We start from the raw sequence: 5,000 nt of genomic DNA, 5'->3' as shown, positions 1-5,000 counted from the left end.
AAGCCGAGCCGAAAAAAGTTAATGTACAAACGTGCAAGCATACTAACCTAACCCTAGGTAAGGCATGTCAGAGCGAAAGACAGTAAACTCGAATGAGCCATGAAAGAGCGGTGCGGGGCCGGTCGGAGCGCACCCTTTTCTCGGTGGCTGGCGGGCGAGAGAGTGCTGCGTCGCCGGCATCGGCGTCGAAAGAAGCCGAGCCGAAAAAAGTTAAAGTACAAACGTGCAAGCATACTAACCTAACCCTAGGTAAGGCATGTCAGAGCGAAAGACAGTAATTTCGAATGAGCCAAGAAAGAGCGGTGCGGGGCCGGTCGGAGCGCACCCTTTTCTAGGTGGCTGGCGGGCGAGAGAGTGCTGCGTCGCCGGCATCGGCGTCGAAAGAAGCCGAGCCAAAAAAAGTTAAAGTACAAACGTGCAAGCATACTAACCTAACCCTAGGTAAGGCATGTCAGAGCGAAAGACAGTAATTTCGAATGAGCCAAGAAAGAGCGGTGCGGGGCCGGTCGGAGCGCACCCTTTTCTCGGTGGCTGGCGGGCGAGAGAGTGCTGCGTCGCCGGCATCGGCGTCGAAAGAAGCCGAGCCGAAAAAAGTTAAAGTACAAACGTGCAAGCATACTAACCTAACCCTAGGTAAGGCATGTCAGAGCGAAAGACAGTAATTTCGAATGAGCCAAGAAAGAGCGGTGCGGGGCCGGTCGGAGCGCACCCTTTTCTAGGTGGCTGGCGGGCGAGAGAGTGCTGCGTCGCCGGCATCGGCGTCGAAAGAAGCCGAGCCAAAAAAAGTTAAAGTACAAACGTGCAAGCATACTAACCTAACCCTAGGTAAGGCATGTCAGAGCGAAAGACAGTAATTTCGAATGAGCCATGAAAGAGCGGTGCGGGGCCGGTCGGAGCGCACCCTTTTCTCGGTGGCTGGCGGGCGAGAGAGTGCTGCGTCGCCGGCATCGGCGTCGAAAGAAGCCGAGCCGAAAAAAGTTAATGTACAAACGTGCAAGCATACTAACCTAACCCTAGGTAAGGCATGTCAGAGCGAAAGACAGTAATTTCGAATGAGCCAAGAAAGAGCGGTGCGGGGCCGGTCGGAGCGCACCCTTTTCTCGGTGGCTGGCGGGCGAGAGAGTGCTGCGTCGCCGGCATCGGCGTCGAAAGAAGCCGAGCCGAAAAAAGTTAATGTACAAACGTGCAAGCATACTAACCTAACCCTAGGTAAGGCATGTCAGAGCGAAAGACAGTAAACTCGAATGAGCCATGAAAGAGCGGTGCGGGGCCGGTCGGAGCGCACCCTTTTCTCGGTGGCTGGCGGGCGAGAGAGTGCTGCGTCGCCGGCATCGGCGTCGAAAGAAGCCGAGCCAAAAAAAGTTAAAGTACAAACGTGCAAGCATACTAACCTAACCCTAGGTAAGGCATGTCAGAGCGAAAGACAGTAATTTCGAATGAGCCATGAAAGAGCGGTGCGGGGCCGGTCGGAGCGCACCCTTTTCTCGGTGGCTGGCGGGCGAGAGAGTGCTGCGTCGCCGGCATCGGCGTCGAAAGAAGCCGAGCCGAAAAAAGTTAAAGTACAAACGTGCAAGCATACTAACCTAACCCTAGGTAAGGCATGTCAGAGCGAAAGACAGTAATTTCGAATGAGCCAAGAAAGAGCGGTGCGGGGCCGGTCGGAGCGCACCCTTTTCTAGGTGGCTGGCGGGCGAGAGAGTGCTGCGTCGCCGGCATCGGCGTCGAAAGAAGCCGAGCCAAAAAAAGTTAAAGTACAAACGTGCAAGCATACTAACCTAACCCTAGGTAAGGCATGTCAGAGCGAAAGACAGTAATTTCGAATGAGCCAAGAAAGAGCGGTGCGGGGCCGGTCGGAGCGCACCCTTTTCTCGGTGGCTGGCGGGCGAGAGAGTGCTGCGTCGCCGGCATCGGCGTCGAAAGAATCCGAGCCGAAAAAAGTTAAAGTACAAACGTGCAAGCATACTAACCTAACCCTAGGTAAGGCATGTCAGAGCGAAAGACAGTAATTTCGAATGAGCCAAGAAAGAGCGGTGCGGGGCCGGTCGGAGCGCACCCTTTTCTAGGTGGCTGGCGGGCGAGAGAGTGCTGCGTCGCCGGCATCGGCGTCGAAAGAAGCCGAGCCAAAAAAAGTTAAAGTACAAACGTGCAAGCATACTAACCTAACCCTAGGTAAGGCATGTCAGAGCGAAAGACAGTAATTTCGAATGAGCCATGAAAGAGCGGTGCGGGGCCGGTCGGAGCGCACCCTTTTCTCGGTGGCTGGCGGGCGAGAGAGTGCTGCGTCGCCGGCATCGGCGTCGAAAGAAGCCGAGCCGAAAAAAGTTAATGTACAAACGTGCAAGCATACTAACCTAACCCTAGGTAAGGCATGTCAGAGCGAAAGACAGTAATTTCGAATGAGCCAAGAAAGAGCGGTGCGGGGCCGGTCGGAGCGCACCCTTTTCTCGGTGGCTGGCGGGCGAGAGAGTGCTGCGTCGCCGGCATCGGCGTCGAAAGAAGCCGAGCCGAAAAAAGTTAATGTACAAACGTGCAAGCATACTAACCTAACCCTAGGTAAGGCATGTCAGAGCGAAAGACAGTAAACTCGAATGAGCCATGAAAGAGCGGTGCGGGGCCGGTCGGAGCGCACCCTTTTCTCGGTGGCTGGCGGGCGAGAGAGTGCTGCGTCGCCGGCATCGGCGTCGAAAGAAGCCGAGCCAAAAAAAGTTAAAGTACAAACGTGCAAGCATACTAACCTAACCCTAGGTAAGGCATGTCAGAGCGAAAGACAGTAATTTCGAATGAGCCATGAAAGAGCGGTGCGGGGCCGGTCGGAGCGCACCCTTTTCTCGGTGGCTGGCGGGCGAGAGAGTGCTGCGTCGCCGGCATCGGCGTCGAAAGAAGCCGAGCCGAAAAAAGTTAAAGTACAAACGTGCAAGCATACTAACCTAACCCTAGGTAAGGCATGTCAGAGCGAAAGACAGTAATTTCGAATGAGCCAAGAAAGAGCGGTGCGGGGCCGGTCGGAGCGCACCCTTTTCTAGGTGGCTGGCGGGCGAGAGAGTGCTGCGTCGCCGGCATCGGCGTCGAAAGAAGCCGAGCCAAAAAAAGTTAAAGTACAAACGTGCAAGCATACTAACCTAACCCTAGGTAAGGCATGTCAGAGCGAAAGACAGTAATTTCGAATGAGCCATGAAAGAGCGGTGCGGGGCCGGTCGGAGCGCACCCTTTTCTCGGTGGCTGGCGGGCGAGAGAGTGCTGCGTCGCCGGCATCGGCGTCGAAAGAAGCCGAGCCGAAAAAAGTTAAAGTACAAACGTGCAAGCATACTAACCTAACCCTAGGTAAGGCATGTCAGAGCGAAAGACAGTAATTTCGAATGAGCCAAGAAAGAGCGGTGCGGGGCCGGTCGGAGCGCACCCTTTTCTCGGTGGCTGGCGGGCGAGAGAGTGCTGCGTCGCCGGCATCGGCGTCGAAAGAAGCCGAGCCGAAAAAAGTTAAAGTACAAACGCGATGCTAATGAGCGAGCCGTTGTCTCGACTAATATGTAGGGGGCGTTCGATCGAGCGTCTGGCTTGAGCGCTTGTCGGCCTAGCAGAACGGTCGCATTGTTATGCCCGGGTTTTAGGCACCGCTGCAGGCGGCCGGCAGAGCTCTTGTTTGTGCGAAACTGAATGGATCGAGCCCGAGAGAGGGCGAGCAAAGAAAAAACGCAAATCGCTCCGCCTGGCACTGCCGGCGAGAGCGTGGACGTCGCGGCCAGCGACTGTCGAAGCCGAGTACGGCCGCAGGCGATCGCCTCGGTCTTAAACGAATGCGACGAGCACGCGCCGGGCGGCCCAGCAAGGGCCGAGCGCAGCTGTCGCAGCTATCTGGTTGATCCTGCCAGTAGTGATATGCTTGTCTCAAAGATTAAGCCATGCAGGTGCAAGTACGAGTTCTCGTAAAGCGAAACTGCGAATGGCTCATTAAATCAGTCTTGGTTTATTTGGTCTCGTAAGCGAAGTGGATAACTGTGGTAATTCTAGAGCTAATACATGCATTAAGCGCCGACTTCGGGAGGCGCGCTTTTATCAGATCAAAACCGACCGGGTTCGTCCTGTGACGTTTGATGACTCTGGATAACCACGCGGATCGTACGGTCTCTGCACCGACGACGTATCATTCAAGTGTCTGCCCTATCAACTGTCGAAGGTACGCTACGTGCCTACCTTTGTGATAACGGGTAACGGGGAATCAGGGTTCGATTCCGGAGAGGGAGCCTGAGAAACGGCTACCACATCCAAGGAAGGCAGCAGGCGCGCAAATTACCCATTCCCGACACGGGGAGGTAGTGACGAAAAATAACAATACAGGACTCTAACGAGGCCCTGTAATTGGAATGAGTACATCCTAAAACTCTTAACGAGTATCCATTGGAGGGCAAGTCTGGTGCCAGCAGCCGCGGTAATTCCAGCTCCAACAGTGTATGCTAAAGTTGTTGCGGTTGAAAAGCTCGTAGTTGGATTTTGGGCGAGCGCCGCCGGTCCGTCGCAAGGCGTGTCACTGGTTGCGTTCGCCTCACCTTCGGTTCTCCGTCGGTGCTCTTGACTGAGTGTCGGCGGTGGCCGATAAGTTTACTTTGAAAAAATTAGAGTGTTCAAAGCAGGCTGTTCGCCTGCATAGTGTTGCATGGAATAATGGAATAGGACCTCGGTTCTATTTTGTTGGTTTTCGGAGCACGAGGTAATGATTAAGAGGGACAGACGGGGGCGTCCGTACTCTGCCGTTAGAGGTGAAATTCTTGGATCGGCGGAAGACGAACTACTGCGAAAGCATTCGCCAAGAATGTTTTCTTTAATCAAGAGCGAAAGTCAGAGGTTCGAAGACGATCAGATACCGTCCTAGTTCTGACTATAAACGATGCCAACTAGCGATCGGGAGGCGTTACCATGACGACCTTTCCGGCAGCTTCCGGGAAACCAAAGTCTTTGGGTTCCGGGGGAAGTATGGTTGCAAAGCTGAAACTTAAAGGAATTGACGG

General features: G+C 54.5%; 1 non-coding gene across 1 annotated transcript in view; it reads left to right on the top strand.

Annotated features, from left to right (window-relative positions):
• The first annotated feature begins 3,846 nt into the window (after positions 1–3,846).
• The window catches only part of LOC144419471 (small subunit ribosomal RNA), a 1,810-nt gene continuing 656 nt past the window's right edge, over positions 3,847–5,000 (top strand). Inside the window, exon 1 of the ribosomal RNA XR_013474087.1 lies at positions 3,847–5,000. This exon is cut by the window's right edge and continues 656 nt beyond it. This is a non-coding gene — a ribosomal RNA (small subunit ribosomal RNA).

This window comes from Styela clava, unplaced genomic scaffold (genome assembly GCF_964204865.1).
Source record: "Styela clava unplaced genomic scaffold, kaStyClav1.hap1.2 HAP1_SCAFFOLD_46, whole genome shotgun sequence".
Classification (NCBI taxonomy): Eukaryota; Metazoa; Chordata; class Ascidiacea; order Stolidobranchia; family Styelidae; genus Styela; species Styela clava.
This window is presented reverse-complemented; position numbering and strand designations above follow the sequence as displayed.